General features: G+C 43.2%; 1 protein-coding gene across 15 annotated transcripts in view; it reads left to right on the top strand.

The window, feature by feature from the left end:
• The window catches only part of KCNMA1 (potassium calcium-activated channel subfamily M alpha 1), a 777,298-nt gene that overhangs the window by 443,635 nt on the left and 307,980 nt on the right, over positions 1–25,683 (top strand).

Genomic DNA, 25,683 nt, shown 5'->3' with positions numbered 1-25,683 from the left:
TCTCTTTGCCACACTGAGTAATTTCCTCAAAATGTTCTTGCTGTCACAAGTCTACAGGGGAAGAGGGGAGGCTGAAATAGGACTTGGAGGACTATTTGTGGGCTCCCTCTGTCTTTATTTTCAGAGATTTTTGGTCTTAACATATTTCTTCAAAGTAATATATATATAAAATAGCATCAATAGTCAAAGATGTATAAAGAAAATATTAAGTACCTCTTCCGCCCACATCCATCACTACCCTCTGCCCAGGATGCTCAGTGTTACAGACTTCCACATCTTTCCTTTGTGCTGGTTTCACCACCAGCAAACACAGATGTGCACACATCACAGTGTTTTAGAGATGGTTGTCTTTATATGAAATCATTGTTATCAGTCACATCACACTGCAGTTGACTCTTACTACTAGTAAGTGATGGCCATCCCTTCAGCTCTGTAATGATTCGTTTTATGACAGTTGCGCAAAATCCCATACATTGCTCTAGTACGTTTATTCAGCTGTTACCCAAATAATGCACAACATGATTGTTTACTTTTCTGCTATCAACAGTGGTTTGGTAAGCACTCTCATCCATGTATCCATACAGTTCTATCTTTAGAGAGAATTCCAAGTTCCTGGAAGAGGACTTGCTGGATCAAAGAGTATGTGTATTTTAGTTTATAGATATTAATGGATAACTTTTCAAAAATGTTGTGTCAAAATATGCTTCTGCTAGCACTTTTGATGTCCTTGCTAGTCCTATAAATGTATTCTATACCTAGTATCAAGTACTTTTAAAACAAGAATCTTTTATATATGGTGTGTGCAGTAACGCATACATGTATGTATGTGTGTGTGTGTTTATCATGCGGATTCTATTTTCTGCTAGTTTTCTCATTTGAGTTGTATTTACTTGCTCAAGGGGAATGTTTTCGCCCTTGATCTGAGATGTGCTCTCTTAGATGGGATTTTCTGGCCAGAATGGTGAGACCATTAGAGCCAGATACCCAAGTGAGAAGCATCCTGAGTATCCTTTCATGGCTCTGATGCCCAAGATCCTGGCCGCTTCAACTGAGCTCTGAGCCCACCTTGTGATGTGAGGAACTCACTTTTCGTCCCTCTACCTGCTGTTTTTCACCTGTAAAATAGAGGTTGGGCTAGATGATCTCAAAGATTCTTTCATTTCAGAAAATTTCTAAACCTCTTGCATTGTTCATGGGAACTTTGAGAAAATTTGCAATCTTGGTTGTTGTAGAGAACTAGGTAGTTAGTGAAATTAATCACCAGCATACCTGGGTCAAAGTTTTGTATGGACTGCTAACCAGAGCTCTTTCTAAACCATCATTGTGACACATGTATACACACACACACACCCCAAGCAGACAAAGGGAGAGAAGGAAGAGAGGGAGAGGGAGAGAGGGAAAGAGAGAAGGATGGAAGAGAAAAGAGAATAAGGGAGGAGGAAGAAAAGGAATCTGCCTTCTCTTCTTGGTTGGGCTCTACTTCCTCTGTGTACTTGAATAAACACTACTTTTCTGGACCCTCAGTTTTCCCATTGGAAAAATGGGATATTTGGACTTAAACTACCTTCCAGTTCATGCACTTCCCAAACCTGAATTTGATGCTAGGTCCCTTGTGGTCCTGGAAGATGGAGGGGACCCCTTCCTGACTGTGGTGGAGACATCCCACCTCTGCAGCCAGCAGGGCTCACCCCTGGTGTGGAACCAGGTCTCCTTTTTTTTGCGTAAGTGAGTCTCCTTGAATAGTCACCATTAGGAGGACTTAGATCTTGTAAAAACCCATTCCTTTTTGTGGATGATGTCATTCTGACTTTTGGAGGGGTTCTGATCTAGTAAAAATCTATCTGCGCAGACAGGAAAATGGAAGAAAGAGGAAAGGGGGTTGGGGGAGGGATAAATTAGAAATTTGGGATTAGCAGATACAAACTATTGTATATAGAATAGGTAAATAACAGGGGTCTACCATATAGCACAGAGCTTCCCAGGTGGCTCAGTGGTAAAGAATCTACCTGTAATACAGGAGACGTGCATTCGATCCCTGCTTCGGGAAGATCCTCTGGAGAAGGAAATGGCTACCCACTCCAGTATTCTTGTCTGAGAAATCCCATGGATAGAGGAGCCTGGCAAGCCGCAGTCCATGGGGTCACAGAGAGTTGGACATGACTTAGGGACTGAGCACCCATGTACTATATATATAGCACAAGGAACTGTATTCAGTACCTGTAATACACTATTGTGGAAAATAATATGAAAATTTATATATATGGCTTCCCAGATGGCACTAGTGGTAAAGAACCCACCTGCCAATGCAGAAGACATGAGAGATGCAGGTTCCATCCCTGGGTTGGGAAGATCCCCTGGAGGAGGGCATGCAACCCACTCCAGTATTCTTGCCTGGAGAATCTCATGGACAGAGGAGCCTGGCGGGCTACAGTCCATGGGGTTGCAAAGAGTCTGACACAACTGAAGTGACTTAGCACATGTGCACCAATAAGTCACTTTGCTGTGCGCCAGAAACGAATACATTGTAAACCAACTATACTTCAGTTAAACAAAAAAGGGGGCAGAGACAGAAAAGAGAAGACTAGTTAGAGATGCTTTGCTTCAGTTGTAGTTGCTTTTCAAAAAAAATATGCTCTAAAATATGCTTTAATTTGCTCACGAATTGAACAGGGTTATAAAGCAGCTATTATATGCCAGGTGCATTTTCTATATGATTAGGAAACAACAGTGAATAAAGTAGGCAGCATCCCCTCCTCTGACATTGCGGTGGGGGAAGAACAGGGAAAAAAGAAGCCTAATAAATAAGTAAATTATATAGTATGTTCGGAAGCATAAGTGCTCAGTCACTTCAATTGTGTCCACCTCTGTGATGCTATGGACTGCAGCCCTTCAGCCTCCTCCTCTGTGGGATTCAAGTGCTATTGAAACTGGAAACAAAGACCAACAACCTTTGAGACTATGAGATAATAATAACTACTAATAACCTTTCTTCTCTTTTAGGAGAAAACACATTTAATGAAATACTTTTGGTTCTTTGGTGACTAAGCCTCTTGGGTGAAATCCAAAACTGATCTGCCTGTTATGGAAGAGAATTCAGTATAGTAATATTTCAAGGAGGTCCCCATTGTGATTTAATACATAGGTTATTGCACCAGGAAACAGTTATTGTTCTGATGAGCTGCCAGAGATAAAATGAACATTCCCATGAGGTGTGGCTTATAAAGTAAAAGGAATAATTCCATTAAATAGGGCATTTCAGAAAGCGCTGCCCTCCTCTTAGTAAATGAAAAGTACTGCCTTTGCTGGCAGAGGTTTAGGACAAAATGCAGGAAAATTGAAGTCTTTCCCAAATCTGCACATGCTTCTTGCTGCTGCTAAGTCGCTTAAGTCGTGTCCGACTCTGTTCAACCCCATAGATAGCAGCCCACTAGGCTCCCCCATCCCTGGGATTCTCCAGGCAAGAATACTGGAGTGGGTTGCCATTTCCTTCTCCAATGCATGAAAGTGAAAAGTGAAAGTGAAGTCACTCAGTTGTGCCCAACTCTTAGAGACCCCATGGACTGCAGCCTACCAGGCTCCTCCATCCATGGGATTTCCAGGCAAGAGTACTGGAGTGGGGCGCCATTGCCTTCTCCGACATGCTTCTTGAGCCCACGCTAAGTCGTGTCGGACATTTCAGTCATGTCCAACTCTATACGACCTCATCGACTGCAGCCTGCTAGGCTCCTCTGTCCATAGGATTCTCCAGGCAAGAATACTGGAGTGTGTTGCCATGCCCTTTTCCAAGGAATCTTCCCCACCCAGGGATCCATCCTGTATCTCTTATGTCTCCTGCATTGGCAAGTGGGCTCTTTCACACCTCGGAAGCCCGGTCGAGAGCAGAGGACTGTGCTGCAGCTGGCACCATGGGGGATAAAAAGTGAAATGACCATCACATCCCCTGCCTTTACCTTTTCTGGAGCGTAACTTGCATCACATTTGACTTCCGACTCTTAACATGGTTGCATATTATATAGTATAGTCTTTATTTTTTTGCATGCATCGTCTTAGTCCATTGGACAGTCTGTTAATAAAAACAGCTAGTATTTATTCCAGTTGTGCTATGCACTGGGCCCTATGATAAACCCTTGCATACATGAACTTGGTCCTTAGAGCAAACCTGTAAAGTAGGAATTATTTTCCCATTTTACAGATAAGGAGATGCGGGCTCAGAGGAGCTCTCTCTCTTGTCCAGGATTCTGTAGCTTGGGAGTGGGGGAAGGCCTTCCTTACCCAAAATCTAGTCTGACTTCATGCCCATTTTCTTACGCTGTTCTTCTGCCTCTGTTCTGACCCTTTTGAGAGGTTTGGGGTTTTGAGGACTGGGTTGGGAATAACTGAGCCACTTTTACTGCTTTATGTTGGCATCTCTCTAACTCATCCTGTTGTTTCAGGCAGGCAGGGAGGGGAAGAGGTCTTACTTAAAAACACACAGCTCATAGCTCCTCCTTTTCTCACTCTTCCTTATCTACCGCCAGTTTCTAGAACTAGAGCTAGCGTGGAGGTTCCCGAGTCCCAGACTATCCTAGCAACTTGGGGACTGGATCTGCTCCACCTGAAGAGAGAGAGAGAGACTGGGGGCAGGTCCTTGATCAGTAGAGCTGATTGGCTCAGGGTCCCGTTCTGGGCTCCACCGCCTCAGTTCACATTGTGCTCAGCCACATGTTCATGGGTTGCTTTGAGCACGGTCATTTTCCCTGTCATAAACTCAGTCTTCTCACCTCTCCTATGGGGATAATGATAGCACTCACCTGAGATGAGTGTAGTGGGGATTCAGTGAAGTGTAATGAGTGACCAGGCACACAGGACCAGCTTTGTGAACAGAAGCCATGGTTATCCACAGCCTTTCTTTCTAACCTCCCTATCATATTTTAAAACCCCAGAGAAGAAAACAAACCAGAATGGAACCAAAAATAAGGCAGTGGGATGTGAGGACATCCACGTCGGCAGGCAGCAAGTCAATGCTTATTTTAATTCCTGTTCCCACACACCAGCTTATTCACAAAATCCTTATCCTGCCTCACTAAAATAAATGTACCTTGAAATGAGAGATGGATCTTATTTTGAGACTTGAAAAACATGCTCTGGGGAGAACTCTTGTCTGTTTGTCTCATTCTTGTGGGAACTGTGTCCCCAGGGTGGGCCAGTGGGCTCTGCCTCCTTGTTTATGGATATGTCTTTGTTGAGGGGCATCTTCCAGAAGTAAAGGCAGCCAGTAGAGGAAAAAATGGTACACAGACATCAGCCAGTCATCTAACTGACTGTTATTGAGTACCTACTGTGTGCCCAGTCCTGGGGTAAGAGGGACACATGCTTGGCCACCTTCTTTCCTAGTTTTACTGTGATTTCCAACCTTGCCCACCTCCTCTCTGACTGATGAGATCAGGGTATGACGAGGAGCTCCAATCACTGTGTTCGAAAACTAGAGCTGTTCTCTAGTCTGTGTCAGACCTGGCCTTAGGCCTTTCAGTAAACTCTGCTAGAAAATAGAAAACTTTGCTAAAAAAGTAGAAAAATGAGTTAGTGTCCAGTCATGGAACAATTAAAATGATTGAGTATCTGCTTATAAATGTATGCCTGGGCAGTGACTCTCTGTGTCAAAGGTGGTTAAAACAGGACTGTGAAAAAAAAAAAGGTACAGGTCCTTAAAAACAACAACAACAGGACCAAACACAGTTCCTGTTTGAGACCAAGATTTCAATTTAGTTTTGGAACCAAAATAAACACGCATACAGCAACAGCAGGTAGCTCTACCCGCTGTATAATTATGTCCGAAATTGCGAGGTCCAGGCTGTCAGGGCAGTGGGAGTTTGGAGGAGAAAGCTCACATGGGCAGAGGAAAGAGAGGAGGCTTCTGCAATGAGCTGGGGCTCAGCTGAGGCTTGTGATGTAGGTGAGATGGGCGGAGTGGGAAGAAGTGAGCATTCTGCAGGGAGAGGCGCTTACCATGTCTGGAGAGTGGCGGGTGCCCACGGATGGTAATACCGCCCGAGATAAGAAAGTAGTTTTAGTTTGCCAGGCATCAGATCAGCCTCATAACCCTGCCAGACAGATGCATTAGCGTCCTACTCTTAATGCAACACATATCTATTATCTTACAGTTGTGTAGGTTAGAAGTCCAAAACAGTATCTTCAGGGCTGTGCTCCTCTCTGGAAGCTCCAAGGAGGATTCTATTTCCTTGCTTTTTTCAGCTTCCAGAACCAACCCACATTCCTTGTGGTCACTTCTCCATCTTCAGAGCCAGCCACAGAGGGCGGAGTTCTCACAATGCATCTCTCTGATCTCGCTTTCTGTTGTCTGCCTCTCTCTGCTTCCTCCCTCTTCGACTTTTAAAGACCTTTATGATTACATTGGAGGGTGATCCAGGATGCTTTCTCATCTCAAGGTCAGCTAATTGACAGCCTTAATTCCCCTGCTACCTAAGTTGCCTTTTGTCATGTAAGTTACCAGATTCACAGGTTCTGGGGATTCACATGAATATTTTTGAGGGGCCATTACGCTGCCTTCCCTGATAGCTCAGTTGGTAAAGAATCCACCTGCAGTGTAGGAGACCCAGGGTCAGGAAGATCCCTGGAGAAGGGATAGGCTACCCACCCCGGTATTCTTTGGGTTCCCTTGTGGCTCAGCTGGTAAAGAATCTGCCTGCAATGTGGGAGAGTTCGATCCCTGGATTGGGAAGATCCCCTGGAGAAGGGAGAAGGGAGCGGCTACCCACTCTAGTATTCTCACCTGGAGAATTCCATGGACTATATAGTCTATGGGGTTGCAAAGAGTTGGACATGACTGAGCGACTTAACTTTTTCATTCTGCCTACCGAAAGGGGTATTATTATTATTATTATTTCCATTTTGCCAAATAGGAACCTGAGGCTCAGAGGGAGTGCGTGACTTGCCCAAAGTCATAGACGGCCAGAAGAATTTAGAGCTGGGACCAGTGCCCTGTTCAGACTATCCAATGGCTCTCCATAGTCCATTGGAGTCCATAAACTCTTGTAGGCATTTAGGGCCCTCTGGGCCCTTAGCTCTGCATTTTCCCAGCTTATCATGGGAGGAGACCCTTGGGGAGATCTTGTTTGGAGCTTGAGACTTTCCCCTTCCTGCATTTCTTTTTTTTTTTCATTTTTATTTATTTATTTATTTATTTTAAAATTTTATTTTATTTTTAAACTTTACATAATTGTATTAGTTTTGCCAAATATCAAAATGAATCTGCCACAGGTATACATGTGTTCCCCATCCTGAACCCTCCTCCCTCCTCCCTCCCCATACCATCCCTCTGGGTCGTCCCAGTGCACTAGCCCCAAGCATCCAGTATCGTGCATCGAACCTGGACTGGCAAGTCGTTTCTTACATGATATTTTACATGTTTCAATGTCATTCTCCCAAATCTTCCCACCCTCTCCCTCTCCCACAGAGTCCATAAGACTGTTCCATACATCAGTGTCTCTTTTGCTGTCTCGTACACTGGGTTATTGTTACCATCTTTCTAAATTCCATATATATGCGTTAGTATACTGTATTTATGTTTTTCCTTCTGGCTTACTTCACTCTGTATAATAGGCTCCAGTTTCATCCACCTCAGAACTGATTCAAATGTATTCTTTTTAATGGCTGAGCAATACTCCATTGTGTATATGTACCACAGCTTTCTTATCCATTCATCTGCTGATGGACATCTAGGTTGCTTCCATGTCCTGGCTATTATAAACAGTGCTGCGATGAACAAAAGCTTCTGCACATCAAAGGAAACTATTAGCAAGGTGAAAAGACAGCCTTCAGAATGGGAGAAAATAATAGCAAATGAAGCAACTGACAAACAACTAATCTCAAAAATATACAAGCAACTCCTACAGCTCAACTCCAGAAAAATAAACGACCCAATCAAAAAATGGGCCAAAGAACTATATAGACATTTCTCCAAAGAAGACATACAGATGGCTAACAAACACATGAAAAGATGCTCAACATCACTCATTATCAGAGAAATGCAAATCAAAATCACTATGAGGTACCATTTCACACCAGTCAGAATGGCTGCGATCCAAAAGTCTACAAATAATAAATGCTGGAGAGGGTGTGGAGAAAAGGGAACCCTCTTACACTGTTGGTGGGAATGCAAACTAGTACAGCCACTATGGAGAACAGTGTGGAGATTCCTTAAAAAACTGGAAATAGAACTGCCTTATGATCCAGCAATCCCACTGCTGGGCATACACACTGAGGAAACCAGAAGGGAAAGAGACACGTGTACCCCTTCCTGCATTTCTATGTAACACTGGGTCTTTGCTTTCTTTTCTTGGGAACAGATGAATTACCAGATAGATGTGCTTGTTATCATTGTATGTAAGCAAGTTAGAGAGGTCTGGATTCCCTTTCCTTTGAGGCTGTACTAGTGAAGAAGAACCTATTTAATTTGCATATCCTTTGCTTAAAAGCCCTCTTTCCTTAGATCTCATGTTTTCTTGATTTTGGGGGAGTTTACTTAAGGGTGGAGAGAAATGGAAATGCAGAGTGCCGGGTGAGTGAATGAGGCACAATGGCTTGTCACCATTCTTCCAAGGAAAGCCATGTGTCGGGTCAGATACTGTCCCCTTTAGTGGTCAGTCTTCCAGGGGCTTTACTGAAGTGCTAGGAGTCTCTGTGTTGTCCATCCACTTTATAATGTGGTCCCAAGGCCCCTCCCTTGCTTGAAGAACCCCACAAAAGGCAAGGTGAAGTTCATATCAGGACCTTCATTGACTACCCTCTGCATTGGGGGAGAGTAATCAAGAATAAAAGCCTTGCCCTCTTGCACTGTTGGTAGGAATGTAAATTGGCACAACTACCATGGCGAACAGTATGGAGGTTCCTTAAAACACTAAAAACTAACATCAGTTCAGTTCAGTCACTCAGTCGTGTCCGACTCTTTGAGACCCCATGGACTGCAGCCCGCCAGGCTTCCCTCTCCATCACCAACTCCTGGCACTTACTCAAACTCATGTCCATCAAGTCGGTGATGCCATCCAACCATCTCATCCTCTGTCGTCCCCTTCTCCTCCTGCCCTCAATCTTTCCCAGCATCACGGTCTTTTCAGATGAGTCAGTTCTTTGCATCAGGTGGCCGAAGTACTGGAGTTTCAGTTTCAGCATCAGTCTTTCCAATGAATATTCAGGACTGATTTCCTTTAGGATTGACTGGTTGGATCTCCTTTCAGTCCAAGGGACTCTCAAGAGTCTTCTTCAACACCACAGTTCAAAAGCATCAATTCTTTGGCATTCCAGAAAACTACCATATAACCCAACAATCCCACTGCTGGGCATATACCCTGAGAAAATGATACGTCAAAGAGACACATGTACCCCTGTGTTCATTGTAGCACTATTTACAATAACCAGGACGTGAAAGCAATCTAGATGTTCATCACTAGATGAATGGATAAAGAAGCTGTGATAAATATATGTAATGGAATACTACTCAGCCATAAAAAGGAGCAACATTTGGGTCATTTGTAGTAATGTGGATGAATCTAGAAACTGTCATGCAAAAGTAATTCAGAAAGAGAAAAACAAATATATATTAACACACACATATGTATGTATATGGAATCTTGAGACATGGTACCGAAGAACTTATTTGCAGGGCAGAAATAGAGATGCAGATGCAGAGAAGGGACTTATGGACACAGCAGGGGAAGGAGAGCATGGGACATATTGAGAGAACAGCATTGGCATATTTCCACTGCCACGTGTAAAACAGATAGCTCGTGGGAAGCTTCTGTATAGCGCAGGGAGCCCAGCCTGGCTCTTTATGATGACCTAGAGGGCCTAGAGGGGTAGGGTGGGAGAGGGTGGGAGGGAACCTCAAGAGGAAGGGGATATATGTATACTTATGGCTGATTCATGTTGTTGTACAGCTGAAACTAATACAACATTATAAATCAATTATATTCCAATTAAAAAGTATACTCCCTAAAAAATTAAGTCCAAGAACTAAAAAAATATACATGTAAAAAAAGAATAAAAGCCTTTGGATGGTTTCACTTTCTAGACTTCAGTAATTTTTAGCATATTGAAATTTAAAAAAAAAAAGCAGAGTGTGATTTTAGGCAGAGAGTGGGGGCAGTGCTCAGTACACAGTCCTACCTCCCTGCCTCCCTTCTCCTTAGACTTCCCGCCCCGGCCCCACCAGGCTGCATCTGTCTTGCTCATCTTCCCTCACACCTGCCTCAGGAGTGGGTTTTTCCCTTCCTGTCTGAATGTCATCTCTCTGTCTGCATGAATGCACAGATCTAACCCCACCTCCTGGGTGAAGCTTTCCCATTCTTCCAGGTGGAACGAATTCTTCCCTGACCTTTGCTTCCTTCATTCTTGTGATTTGTGTTGTAAGAGCTGTATAATCCGTCCGTTTTCTCCTCTCAGTTAGAAGTCCAGTCGTATGGGTAGTGTGGCAGAGGTCCTGACCATCTTGTTTTTTTTTTTTTTTTTTTTGCCATGTTCCCAGCATCTGGAGCAGTGCCTGACACACAGTTTGTGCTTATTGAATGCATGAGCGAATGGGTATCTCTTCTTACACTAATGATAATAATGAATAATTAATTTAATTGCTTAAGAGCAGACACTGGGCTCAGCATTTCATATGCATTATCTCAGTTGTTTAATAGCAGTCACAGCAACCCAAAGTCTAGTTTTACAATTTAAAAAGCTATGGTTTGGGGATTAGTTAACTTCTTCAGGTAGTAAACAGTGGATCGAGAACTCAGCCCAGGTCAGATTCCAAAACCTGTGCTTTTTTAAAAAATGACTGAGTGAGTGGCTTGCCAGACCAGCAGGCAGCATCAGCATTGCCTGAAAACATGTTCGAAACACAGATTCTTAGAACCCAACCCAGACCCAATGAATCAAAAACTCCAGCAACGTATGTTTTATGAGCCCTCCTGGTCATCCTGACGTCCACCCAGTTTTGAGAACCACTGTCCTAGGCTGTGCTGGGAAGGTTCTCATATTCGGTGTCCATCAGAATCCCTGAAGAGCTTTTAAAACTCTCGATGCTCAGGCCAAACCTCCAACAAATTAAATCGGAGAATCTAGGTTAAGGGGCAGCGGTGGCCCAGGCTCAGCACTTTTTTTTAACACTCCCCAGTTGCATCTGAAGCACAATAAAGAAACACAGATTCTTAGAACCCAACCCAGACCCAACGAATCAAAAACTCTGAGAGATTGCGAGACCCACTTGCATATATATATACATGTATATATATATATAGAGAGAGAAGATATATATATATATCTTTTATGACTGTTGAATGGATTCGTCCCTAGAAGAGTGCTTCCTAAGACTCAATGTGCAGATGAGGCACCAGGAGATCTTATTCCAGTGCAGTTTCTAACTCAGGAAGTGTAGGGTGAGATCAGAGACTGCTTTCTGCAGGCTACAGGGGATGCAGATACTCTGGCCTAGGGATCATGGGAGCCACTCTTAAGTAGCATGGTTTTCCAGTCTAGACCATGCTGTCCAATAGCGTAGCCACTGGCCACGTCTGACTATCTATATGTAGACCAATCAAAATCAAAGTAAAAACTCAATTTTTCAGTCATACTAGCCATGTTTCAAATACCTGAGAGTTTCACATGGCTAGTGGCTAAGATATTAGCAGAGATATAAGAAGTTTCCATCATCATAGAAATTCTTTTGGACCCCACTGCTCTAGGATGTGAGTCTTGTGACAGAAAGTACTATGAACTTTTTCACCTTTTGTACAGCTGGTCACTCTTGTATGCAGTGGAAGCTTAGCAAATGTTGATTGAAGTTATTTTTAGTGGAAGGATACTAATGGTACAAAGTCTGTATCAAAAAGAAGTAAATAGCTTTCTTAGATGGATGCAAGGGAATTCATTAATATGGTGAATGAAATGAAACCCCTCACTAGCCCACCCAAACTGAATTAAATGCACTTAAGGCTTGCGTAGGCAAAAAGGTGTAATAGAGGCCCTGGCTCCAGCCCCACCTTTATCTCCAGAACTCTGAACTCTTTTGAGCTCTGAAAAGAAAGGACTCTGGTTCCCCCTACAGGACTGTCCTGGAGTTTGCTGGGTTAGAGTGAGATAAGTCTGATAGAAGAGGGAAGGGGGACAAATGAGCTCGTGGTCGAGCGGGCAGTGCATGGTTAGCAGAGGGAAGGGCGGGCTGACTTTGCCCTGCCGTAGGGTACCTGGCATCTGATAATTTGACCCAACCACCATGGCCAAGGGGGTTCCAGGTCACAGTGCCCAAGGTCTGGAAGAAAGGGCCTTTGAGAGTCCCCAGAGGCCACCTACTCCAAAACTGAGATTGCTGGACTTTTAACTCCTCCATCTAGAGTCTCTAAAGCTCAGAGCCTTTGAAGTAAACTCTTCCCTGTAGTCAGTGGTTTTATTTAAAATAATAATAATAAAGAAAATTAAAAGTTTTGTTTTTTTTTTTTTTAGTTTCTCTTTTTGGGGTCAGATATGTTTTGGGAGTGGAGAGAGATTGAAAGAGAAGTGGGGAGAGAGAGAACATGCTTTAAAAGAGAGTTCTTCTGTAACCAGAGTAGAGATGGATGTATTCATATTATACATTTATAGTATACATATTATCTGTGTACGTACATGTATGTACGTCATGTACATATAGATCATTATCGCAGGTAGTAATCCAAAAGATGCTGTGAAATAGGTCATTTTATAAAGGGGGAAACCAAGGCATGGAGAGATTCAGTAACTTGCCGAAAGTCACAGAGTGGGTAAGTGACAGTGACTTTGGACCTGGGCAATCCACCTTCAAGGTCCATGCTTCTTAATAATGTACTATGCTCAAGATATAAGTGTATGTGGCCATGATAGTTACACCTTAAAAATGAGTCTAGCAGTCTTGTCCAATAAGATTGAAGACTAAACGCAGCTTCCTCCTTGCTCCAGGCCCCTGACAAAAGGCAGAAAGACTCCCTATCAGTATTGCACTGGTTCTCCCAGGTGGGAAAGGAAATTGAGAAGCAAAGTAACTCATTCCATTCTTTGGAAAAATTGAGTTAATGATAATTTCTGTAACTTACCAGCTTCCAAAGTACTTTTTTAAACTGGTTTTTTTTTTTTTTTTACTTCCAAAGTACTCATCCCCCTCTTCTGAGCTTCTTGCTTTATTCCATATGAGTACCCTGCTGCTGTTAAGTCGCTTCAGTCATGTCTGACGCTGTGCGACCCCATAGACGGCAGCCCATGAGGCTACCCCGTCCCTGGGATTCTCTAGGCAAGAACACTGGAGTGGGTTGCCATTTCCTTCTCCAATACATGAAAGTGGAAAGTGAAAGTGAAGTCGCTCAGTTGTGTCCGACGCTTAGCAGCCCCATGGACTGCAGCCCACCAGGCTCCTCCATCCATGGGATTTTCCAGGCAAGAGTACTGGAGTGGGGTAGTAAAAATAACCCATGTTATTGCTGTTTTTGCTATGGTGGTGGTGCTCAATCATGTCTGACTCTTTGTGACCCCATGGACTGTAGCCACCAACCAGGCTCCTCTGTCCATGGGATTTTCCAGGCAAGAATACTGGAATAGGTTTCCATTTCCTACTCCAGGGAATCTTTCTGACCCAGAGATTGACCCCAAGTCTCCTGCATCTCCTGCATTGCAGGCAGATTCTTCACCACGGCACTACCTTCTGTTAGTCCGTCTAGAATGGACCATCGTGTTAGAGATTATGGGCTCTACTCTTTGCCTGAGCTTTTATTTTGTGGGGTGGGGGAAGCCTCAGTGGCATCATGCATCTCGGCAATGGCATTGAGACTGAATTGCTGTTGTGGGTCAAGAGAAATGAACTTATTAAGTTCTGTTCCTGTGACTGGGCTCTGAAGAAGGCAGCCCCAGCAAAGTGGAATGATAAAAGTTTAGATTTTTTTTTAGGAAGCTTTGCTGTCCCAGTAGCTGCTATAGCTGTAGAGAGATTATTCCCCTGTAGGAGATTTCCAATTGTGCTTCCTTGATACTGCTTTGTCAGGGACATGCTTTAAATAAGATGCCCTCTGTAGGTAGCAGGGATTCTAAATCCTCTCTGACTTGTACAGCTCTGTGATGTGCCAAATTGGAAATAACATTCTAAAATGAATGTCTTCCAGGAACAAATTCAGCAGTAGGTTTCCATCGATGCCAAACACTCTCCAGATGGCTGTACTTCATCTGGGGTATTATTGGAACAGTCTCCCCAAGCAACCTAAATCTCTAGGACTGGACGGATATTTACCTTCCCGTCATCTTAAAAGAAAAATAGATGCCTCGATTCTTTTCGATGAGATCAAGGGCCCCTGATAGATTGACCTGGCTAGCTGATCCAGTAGGGAGAAAAGAAGCATTGGGAAGCAGCGCTGAGACACTTGTGCACTTATTCACCTGAATACCTACTGAGTGCAACTCACTGATTCCTAGAGTGGCCCACAGATGGGGAGAACATAGCTCTGCCTTAAAAATGTTGATAATTTAACTGGATGGGTACTTTATAAGGAAGAATGAACGTTAAATATATAAGAGTTTGGAGGAGGAACAGAGGGTAGAAAGTTGGCCATCCCAGCCCAAAGTAGATCCCAGCCCAAAGTAGATCCCAGGTATCTAAAAAGTAAGCATATTCCTCTAGAGTGGTATTGGTTAGCACATCAATTGGGAATTCTTTAGAAGTGAACGTTTTAGGACCCATACCCAAACCTATAGATTCTTTGGGCGGGGGGCTGAGGAATTTGGTTCAATGAATTATCCAGGTGATTTTAATACATGTTGAACTGTATATTAGATACACTAACATATTAGTGTACACGAGTGTATATTATAGTAAACTTGGCAATGTACATGAGAATTGCCTGGGAACTTTGAGACTCCCCTGCTATCGCCAAGCCAGGCTGTACTTCAGACCAAGTGTGAATGGCTGGGGTAGAACTCAGCCATTGTAATGCTTTAGAGTTCCCTGGTTAATTCCAGTGTTCAGCCAGGTTTGAGAAGCCCTCCACAGGAGTGGTAATCAGAAACATACCTGGATGCCTGAAAAACTTAGAAAACAAGAACAAGTACCTGTGATCCCCTTCCCGGATCTATTGAGTCAGTCTTTGGTCATGATGAAGGGTAGCTGCTTTGGAACAGTGACATGACATATTCTGGATATTAATAGATCAGTGGCGTGCATCAGAATCACCTGGAGGGAAGGTTAAAACACAGATTGCTGGGCCCCATTCCCAGAGTTTCTGATTCAGTGTATCTGGGTTGGGACCTGAGAGTGTGCCTCACTCACAAGTTCAAGAGGAATGGCTAATCCTATTAGTCTGGGGTCACACCCTGAGGGGCTTCCCTGGTGACTCAATGGTAAAGAATCCACCTGTAATTCAAGAGATGCAAATCAAGAGATTCCTCGGAGAAGGCAATGGCACCCCACTCCAGTTCTCTTGCCTGGAAAATCCCATGGATGGAGGAGCCTGGTAGGCTGCAGTCCGTGGGGTCTCGAAGAGTCGGACACAACTGAGCGACTTCACTTTCACTTTTCACTTTGATGCATTGGAGAAGGAAATGGCAACCCACTCCAGTGTTCTTGCCTGGAGAATCCCAGGGGTGGGGGAGCTTGGTGGGCTGCCATCTATGGGTTCACACAAAGTTGGACACGACTGAAGTGACTTAGCAGCCACAGCAGGTTCCATTCGTGGGTCAGGAAGATCCCCTAGAAGAGGGCATGGCAACCTGCTCCAGCATTCTTGCCTGGAGAATCCCATGGACAGAGGAGCCTGACAGACTATAGACCATAGGATCTCAAAGAGTTGGACACAGCTGAGTGACTGAGCACACGCACACACACGCACACACACCCTGAGAGCCCCTAGTCCAGCCTAGTATGAAACTGAACTTGCCTTCTGGTATTGGCTGTTCTGCCAGTTTCCAGGATTCTTGTATTCTAGTAAACCTTACTATTTTTATGTACCAAAATATCAGTTTCTTTATTGTTGCAATCCCTTATTTTAGTATGTTTTTTGAATTAAAATCAGAATCATTTATATCACAAGATATACCCAACATATTGTAGTCTATATTTTAATTTCAGCTTGAACAGAGGGGCCCTCTGTAGACAGACCTCTGATCTTTCACGTGTAACTCTGTGCTAAGGTATTTCAGGTCCTGGGTTACTAGTGAGATAAGGACCTTTGTTTGTGTTTATTAGTCACTCATTTTTCCCACTGCAATGCAGGAGACCCAGGTTCAATCCCTGGGTCTCGAAGATCCCCTGGAGAAGGAAATGGCAACCCACTTCAGTACTCTTGCCTGGAGAATTCTATGGACGGAGGAGCCTGGTGGGCTACAGTCCATGGGATCGCAAAGAGTCGGACACGACTGTGTGACTAACTTTTCACTTTCATATTTCCCCCAGAGCCAGTTTGGGTTAATATCTCTTCCTAAACTCCCTTGAACTGGCGTAGAGTTGGCTCATTAAGGAAAATAGAAAGAGGATGTATTGGAGATTTGGAAAGAAGAGGTGGCGAGAGAGATCCCAGGTTCATTTCTCATCCTTTCCCTCAAGCCTGTCCTCTCCCTCTGGGATACAGTAGCTCAGCTCCCTTCTCCAGGGAAGGATTCTGTTAGGGCCTGACTCTCCTCACCCTCCAAGATGATTTATTTTAGCATATATTCTCTCCCAGTCATCCTACCTGGAGATACTAAGATGCCCGGGCCTAGACTTTGGCCTCCTGGCGAAAGTTAAGGGCAGATGATGGGCGATGAGCAGAGCTCCATTTTTAATGAAACACATTGTCTTGCTAGAAATAAATGCCAAATACCAGCATGACACTGCTTTGCTCCCATATGACAATGACTAAATTCAACTTCTGTCTTCCCAGATGAAAATTTAGCAACCTACCCCACAAAAGGTGCTGTTCATTTCATTATTTCCTGGGTGGATTGAAAAACAGCCTCCTGCACAGACTAGGGGCACAGCAAACTCTTCCTTTTTGTAAAAATTCAGTCTTGCAGTCTTTGACCCTTATATTCTTATCCATCCTCCCTTTCCACTCCTCTTGTCTGCCTATGAATTTCTCCCCTCTTTTCTCCAAGCAGAACTACTGAGTGCCACCCCCACACCAGTGACAGATACATCTCATCTCCATGACTTAGGTAGTCTCCCTATCTAGCTGTCCTCTCTAAACATTTGCCTGAACTCAACCAGTTATGATCTGGCCTCTTCTAAAACCATTAACATCTGAATCTTGAATGGGCGATCTTCTGATATTGGCTGAGTTTTTATAAGGAATATCACAAGTCCTCGCTTATCAAACTAGATTGGGAATGGACAAATCTGGCTTGCTGCCTGTTGTAAATAAAGTTTTATTAAAACACAGCCTCACCCATTCATTCACATATTGTTTTTGGCAATAAAAGACTAATGGTGCACAAAGTCTAAACAATTTACAACCTGGATTTTTATAGAAGGTTTGTGATCTGACTCCTGTAGATCAGCAGCCACATTTTATATTCTTGTACATTCCTCTAAAGTTCTCGTGCAGCTTTGCACACAGTAAACTACTAATCAATTTTGATAAACTAGGCATGAACTTTCCTCTGATATCAGTTAGTGACATTTCAGTAATGATGTGAAATTTTACTTTTGCTGTTGTTATTTTCATTAGAGGTACCACGTATTATGTATCAGGTAAAAGCCCAAGCTCTTTCTGCACCTGTCTCATTTCATCCTCTTAACAGCCCTACGAGGAAGAAGAACCTGGACCTGAGGGAGATGCACCATCTCCTTAGCATTATAACTTCTGCAAGTGATACAGTAAGGGTTTGAACTCAGGGCTTTGTGATCTCAGAGCCCGAGCTTTTAATTACTACTAGGTCATCACTGAGTTTGGGTGAACTCCGGGAGTTGGTGATGGACAGGGAGGCCTGGCGTGCTGCAATTCATGAGGTCGCAAAGGGTCAGACACAACTGAGCAACTGAACTGAACTGAACTGAACTGAACTGAATCACTGTTCTGGCTTCCCAGGTGGCGCAGTGGTAAAGAATCTGTCTGCCAATGCAGGAAACGCAAGAGATGCGGAGTTTGATCCCTGGACAGGGAAGATAACCTAGAGCAGGAAATAGCAACCACTTCAGTATTCTTGTCTGGAAAATTCCAGAGGAACCTGGTGGGCTACAGTGCATAGCTGCAAAGAGTTGGACATGACTGAGTTGCGCTCCCCCACCCCCCAACCCCACGCACACTCGATCTCAGTTCAGTACTAACCCTTATATGCAATGAGAGATGGAAATCTTCAAAAACCCATTCAGGGAGATGAGGCTCATAAGCAAAACTGGCATGTGGTAGAAAGAGAACCAGGAGCAGGTAGTGACCCTGAAAGCCAGCACCTTCTTAGATTTTGTTCACTGGGCTCTTCACTTGCCTTATTTTAATCTCAGCCCTAGTTAAGAAACTATTATATTGGCCATTGTTTTATTATTTTTATTTTCACTTATCCACTCAACAAACCTTAAAACAACTGTGTTGTGTTGCTGTGTTGGCCTTGGAGTTTAAACTGAGTAAATTGTTTTTCCCCTAAGGTGGGAAAGACAAGTCCATGGAGGCCAGCTTATAAACCCAAATGTTTATAGGGACAGGAAGATGACAGATGAGTGAAGCCTGCCAGGTGAAGGAGGTCTCTAGCTGCGGAGTAAATACTCCTCTTGGAAGCATAGCTGCTGATTCTTTGACTGATTCTTGCTGTATTGACACCTTCCCATGTCCAGTGGCAACTTCTCCCCTACCCCTACCCCTTTCTGCGCTCCCCTCCCCCCCTTTCCTCCTTCCCCTCCTCCTTCTCTTGCCCATCCCCCTTCCTCCTTTCCCCTCCTCTTCCTCTGGATCAATTATTTTTGACCACAGCGACTTGCATTTTAGAAACTGATATAGGCTATTTCTCTGCTTGGGACACAAGGAATTTTGGTGTCTTCTTTGTTCAAAATGGTCTTCTTAGACTTTATTCCCTTTTATGACATGTCTTGACCTGTATCATTACAAAGCCTATGACGTGGTGTCACTGACCAGGTTATAGCAGATTCACAACTAAATATTCTTAATATGGTGGGTGAACATCTTAGGTAGCTTAAGACATCATAATTTGACTTTGCAAACCGAGTCAGAAATCCTTTCCCAAATGTTATGGCTATTGGAGCAAATGTGTACATTGTTTGAAGACCTCTGAGTTTTTGGTTTTTTTAAATTCATCTTACGTGATAACGCATTTTCTTCCCTCCCGTTAGGCAAAGCACTTCTAGTCTGGTGGAGAGGAAGGGACTGCAAACACAAAGGGACCTGTGAGAAATGCAGATGCCACACACTTTTCCCTGCGTCACTTGCCCATAGGCTCTGTCCTTTCAGGAACTCAGAGGCTCTCTGCAGCCCTTCATTCAGCACCACTGCCTTTTCCAGGCCACGGTTCTGCAGATTTGCTGGGCAGTGCTGCCACCTAGTGAGAGAAAGTAGGAATGGAAGCCACAGGAGCTGCTGTCCTCAGAATCAGCTCTTTCCTGAATCCTGGTTAACTAACCTTGGCTGAAATGAGGTGTTACGTTTTTAATGCCGAAAAGATAACCCATTCCTCAGAGGGTCTCTATACTATGTGGAGAGCCCCCAAAAGATGACTGTCCATGCAATAGCTAGGGTTTTGAGAAGGCAGCTTATGTATTTAGGCTAAGCATGTGCTACAACCACTCACCTTAAAAAACCAAATCTCAGTGGATATCCAGGGCAGGTCAAGAAGAGGAATTCTAGCCTGATTCCAGAGTGAATATCTTACCTGTTTCACTAAAGTGAAGGACCATCTTCAATTGTCTATATAATCTTGTTAGGCCCAGGAGGATATTTTCCTCCCATCTTTTGACTGAGTTGGTTTGGGATTTGAAAGAAATATTGAAATGATCTGTCACTTTCCTTTTTGTACATCAAGCTGCTAGCTTCAAAAAATGAAAGAACGCACAGATTCTGAATATACATGTTTGTCAAACCTAAACAGAAATAGGAACTTTGTTAATAAACTTGAGTGTAGTCATAATACATATACTTTAATATAGCAGCATTGAAACAGAACTGCAGCGTTGAAATGAGACGCCGCTGTGTTAGTAACTATTATTATTTCATTCTTTCCTCCTGGGAGGTGAGTTGGCAGAATATTACCATTGATTACCATCGGGTGGGTTTCATAGGTCATTTCTATAAAAGATAATAGAGCTTTTCATATAATGTGCTTTTGGTCCTCTAGTAGATGCAGAATAATATGAAAAGAGACTGAAAAAATGGTGAATATTTTTTTATCGTGAGCTGCATCAACTCATTTCAGGGAAGACAAAGTTTGTTTTTTTTTTTTTTCTCCTGTTATGACATTTATATCATTTCTGTTGACTCTCTAGCTAGACTTTATCTCAGCCAAGTTGAAAAATATATATATTTTAGATGGAAAAAAAAATAAGATGGGAAGAAACCATAAAGGAGTGAGAGCTACAACAGAAAGAAAAGCAGAACTCTGGTTGCCCTCTTGCCTTCTGAAAAGTTTAGTTTTCAAGGGGGAAATGCATTGGAGCAGTTGACCGTTTTATTCCAGGGCTAACAGGAATCCTGGGAGCTTTGTGGTTGGTGAAGGGGCACTTCAGTTATCTGGCTCTGTCTGCTATCGAAGGAGATAGTTCACAGGACAAGAAAAACAAGTAGCCATGGGTGGAAATCTCCTTTTGACCAAACCACTTCCATAGGATGTAGGTAGCAGAGGAAAACAACAGCTTCCAGTGGGAAAAGAGCTCTGGAGTCATCCTGGAATTAGGTTTTCAGAGCCCCATAAGTTCCGGTATCTTGTAAAAACAATCACCAGTGTGTGTGTGTGTGTGTGTGTGTGTGTGTGTGTGTGTCCAGGAGGACAAGCAGGGGCTGATTCATGTATGTTTGGGTGTGTTTTAAAGTAGCTGCCCATGTCAGAGTTGCAATCTAAAAATGTGTGTGGAAAGAAAATCTTCATGATTCCTAGCTCTCATGGGCCAGTTTATGAAGCCCATGTCATCCTCTTCTCTGCTGGTGTGTGTTCAGCCTGGCCACCCTTTATGCTGAAGACCTTGAGCAGACCTTGACTGAAACCTCAAGGTCTACTCCCTGTTCTCTGTCAGCAGTGATCTGTGGAATGGATTGGTGTGGGCCGCGTCGCCTTGGGCAGAGTTCATGTGTCATTCAGGAGACGATGCATCAGGCTGCAGAGGCAGACGGAGGCTGCCTTATGTCCATGGAAATGAGTGAATCAGAAAGCCAGATGGGGGCTGGCTCTCAGGACGGAGGAATCGCAGAGAGCAAAGCCAGAGGGACGTGGGGACAACATGTCCTTTATTGTACATATGAGAAAACTGAGGCCCAGGGATGCCAAGGAATTTGCCCACGTTTCTTCTCCTAATTAGTTAGTTCTTCCCTGTATTCAGCACTGACGCCTTCGTGCCTCTCAGGGGTCAGGCTTTGTTCTCCACACTGGGGTTATGAAGAGTGTCACACAAGGAGCAGAAGCTTGTCACAAGTCAGTCTGTAAGTGAAACTTGATTGTGAACCAAGAGTCTAGGGGCAGAAAAAGGGGGAAAGGAGAAAAAGAGATCCACCTTGGTATTGAACAGTTTGGGCACTGATTTGAAAATCTGTAATGATGACAGTAACTATCAGTATATAATGGTAAGTGAGCCTGCCTGCCTTTTCTTAGCACCCATCAGACTTGTCATCACAATGGTGCTTGTAAGGTTATTTCTTAGTCTCTTTATCCTGCTCCAGACCCAGACTATGAGTCCCACCATGCAGGTACCTGTTTTTGGCCCTATTTTTTTAATCCCTAGAACCCTCCAAAACACTTGATAATGATAATGATCCAGCTCTAGTTAGAACAATTTTAAGTGCACTAAAAAGTTCCATTTCAGAGAATAGCCACGGAATTAGTAATTTGTACATATTCCCTGATATTGTTCCTTCTTGGGTCTAAAATTCCTAACAGTGAAACAATAATTACCCCAAAGGGAAGAACACTTTTCTTTCTCTATTCCACCAAGGATTCTTTGTTCAGACTAAATTTAAAGACTTTTAAGTGAAAAGTGAAAGCGAAGTCGCTCAGTCATGTCCGACTCTTAGCGACCCCATGGACTGCAGCCCACCAGGCTCCTCCATCCATGGGACTTTCCAGGCAAGAGTACTGGAGTGGGGTGCCATTGCCTTCTCCGATACCATGTGCTATGCTGTAGTAAGACTATGTACACGGTCTTGCATCTAGGTCACCTATACACATGTTAGAGAAGGGAATGATTAATTTAGGGAAGGTAATATTCATTAAGTAAACAATAAAATAGTAAGGCTGTCCAAGTTCCATTCTATAAGATAAGGATCAGCAAACTTCTATAAAGAGTCAGATACTACATGTTTTAGGCTTTATGGGGATGGGCATGCTGTCTCTGTTACAATTACTCAACTCTGGCTTCCAGCAGAAAAGTTGTCATAGACAGTATGTGAAAGTATGGGCCTGGGTGTATCCCACTAAAACTTAGAGAACACTGAAATTTTAATTTCATCTAATTTCATGTCCATGAAATATTATTGTAATATTTTTGAATTATTTGAAAATGTAAAAAAAAAAATCTTGGCTTGAAGATTGTATAGAAAGAAGTACAAGGTCAGATTTAGCCCACAGGCTATAGCTTAGTATCCCCTGATATAGGAGTAGATTAATGGTTAGAGTAAAGGTTTTAGGAGATTTTTTAATTGATTGATTGATTCATCCATTCAGGCATTTGTTGAGGACCTGCTCTGTGCCAGGCTGTGTACCAACCAATGTACATATAACAGAAATAAGACACAGTGTCTGTCTTCGGATGGTGTAGCATCTAATTAAAGAAGATACTTCTAAAAAATAAAAGTGTAATACACTGCTATATTTAAAATGGGTAACAAACAGTGACCACTGTAGAGCACAGGGAACTCTGCTCAATGTTATGTGGCGGCCTCTCTGGGAGGGGAGTTTGGTGAGAATGGACACATGTTTATGTTTGACTAAATCCTTTTGCTGTGCACCTGAAATTACCACAGCATTGTTAACCGACTGTACTCCTATATAAAATGTTTTAAAAGATAAAAATGCAATAAACATATATAGTGCAGTGACCTAAGCTCAGCACAGGAAAGGCTCATGAGTTCTGTTCCTGGAGACGGAGTTCTTTACATCATGGCCTGAATAATGCCCAGAAATAGACAAGGAAGGAACCACATGAAGAAAGGCTCAGAAGCAGTTTATTTTGTTGGACTGGAATCTCTCTCCTTCAGATAAATGTAATGACAAAGCCCTGGAAAGGCAGCCCTAGGAAGAAGGCATCATATCTGCCAGGATTTGGAGTCTTGAGTGAAGGAGTTTGCAGTGTGCACATCTGATCCTTGGAATTGTCTCTCTGAAAATCTTTTAGAATCCACAGTCTCCAGGGAAGCATGTGGAGAACACCCTGTGGAGAGAAGTCAGGATGGGGTTAGCTTGGAGACAGGGTCTGCTTGAGAATCAGAATCTTGTGGAGAAGTCTGTGTTCATTAATGCAGAAGCAGGAGTTATAGAGGGGTTGGGGAGATCAAGAGAAATATTAAGGAAAAAGACCCTGATGGGCCTTGTGGCTGATGGATGTGTGGAGGATGAGGGAGGTAGCAAAAGTCTAGAATGACTGGTTTGGATGTCCCCTCATGAATGGTACCATCCGCCTCACAGACAATAGGAAAGTGGACATGTTCTAGGAGAGGGTAAATGGATCTTTTGTGCTTCCTTCTTTGGTGAATTTTAAGAGAGTTCTCATCATAAGGTTTAATTCCTGTATCTGTAAAACAGGAATAATTACTTCTGTACTTCTTTGGGGAAAGAAGTGGGGAAAGACTTGGAATGACCAGCCTCTCTTGGCAGTCAGAATGAGGATTAGTCACCGGTGTAGAGACAAGATCATTACCCTCAGCAGGTCAGATCTCTGAAGGATGAGTCATGACTGTGTAGTAAATAAGAACCACACTGTCCACTTCATTAATATATGTGAGGCACTCTCAAATTAATTACGGACTTGCAGCCTACACCTTTCAAATGTCACAAGCATCTTTCCAACATTCTCCATGTTCAGATTGGAAAATCCATGTGGATGGAGTGATTTTCACACTGTCAGTTTGCCTAACTAGTGCTCAAAAACTTCCTGAGAGTTCTCTCTCTCATTTTTTGCCCATCCCAGAGTGGAATTTGTTTTTATTTTCCATGCAAATTTCACAAATTCTGTTAAGAACCATTGTTTTAAAACTTCCAGATATTTCTCATCTAGGTGAAGTGAAGTGAAAGTCGCTCAGTTGTGTCCGACTCTTGAAATTCTCCAGGCCAGAATACTAGAGTGCGTAGCCTTTCCCTTCTCCAGGGGATCTTCCCAACCCAGGGATCGAACCCACATCTCCCACATTGTAGGCAGATTCTTTATCAGCTGAGCCACAAGGGAAGCCCACGAATACTGGAGTGGGTACCCTGTCCCTTCTCCAGGGGATCTTCCCAACCCAGGAATTGAACCAAGGTCTCCTGCATTGTGGGCGGATTCTTTCCCAATGGAGCTATCCTGGAAGCCTAGGTAGAGACCCCCAAAATAACCTTTGCCATTGACTTTTATTTTTATGTTTTTTATTTTCCATTTTTTCTTACATTTTATTTTTTTGCTGAAGTATAGTTGATTTGGACTTTCCAGAAAAGAATACTGGAGTGGGTTGCCATTTCCTTGTCCAGGGGATCTTCCTATTTGCAGGCAGACTCTTTACTCTTTGAGCTACCAGGAAATCCCCATATTAGTTTCCAGTATAAAACAAAGTGATTCAGTAATGCATATATATTCTTTTTCATATTCCTTTTCGTTATAGGTTAGTATAAGATATTGAGTAGAGTTCCCTATGCTATACAGGATGTCTTTGTTTGTCCTCTATTTTATATGTAGTAGTGTGTGTATGTGAAGGGGGCTACCCAGGTGGCTCGGTGGTAAAGACCCCCCCTGCAGTGCAGGAGGTGCAGGAGACGTGGATTTGATCCGAGGGTCTGGAAGATCCCCTAGAGGAGGGCGTGGCAACCCACTCCAGTGCTCTTGCCTGGAGAAGCCCATGGATAGAGGAGTGAGCCTGGTGGGCTACAGTCCCTAGGGTCATACAGAGTTGGACACAACTGAAGCAGCTTAGCACACACACACATGTATGTTAATCCCAAACTCCTAATTTATCCACACCCTCTCCACTTTCCCCTTTGGTAACAATAAGTTTCTTTTCCATGTCTATAGGTCTATTTCTGCTTTGTAAATACATTCATTTGTATCTTTCTTTTTAGATTCCACATATAAGCAATATTACATGGTATTTGTCTTTCTCTGGGTTTTTAGATAATTTACTTAGAGAGTAAAAGTATTTAGAAAAAACCATTCCTAGCTCCTCTCAATTGGCTTATATTTTCCCAGTCTCCATCATGATCAAAACTAGAGGCAAAGATACTATCTGTCCATTGTAGTCAGAAAACAATAAAACTCTGTCTTAATTTCTGACAATGGAAAGTCATCCAGGAAAATATTAGTAATGATGCAGGTAACATAAGGTTAGACACTAAAAGGTTTTGCAT

Source organism: Bos taurus, chromosome 28 (assembly GCF_002263795.3).
Source record: "Bos taurus isolate L1 Dominette 01449 registration number 42190680 breed Hereford chromosome 28, ARS-UCD2.0, whole genome shotgun sequence".
NCBI classification, from domain to species: domain Eukaryota; kingdom Metazoa; phylum Chordata; class Mammalia; order Artiodactyla; family Bovidae; genus Bos; species Bos taurus.
This window is presented reverse-complemented; position numbering and strand designations above follow the sequence as displayed.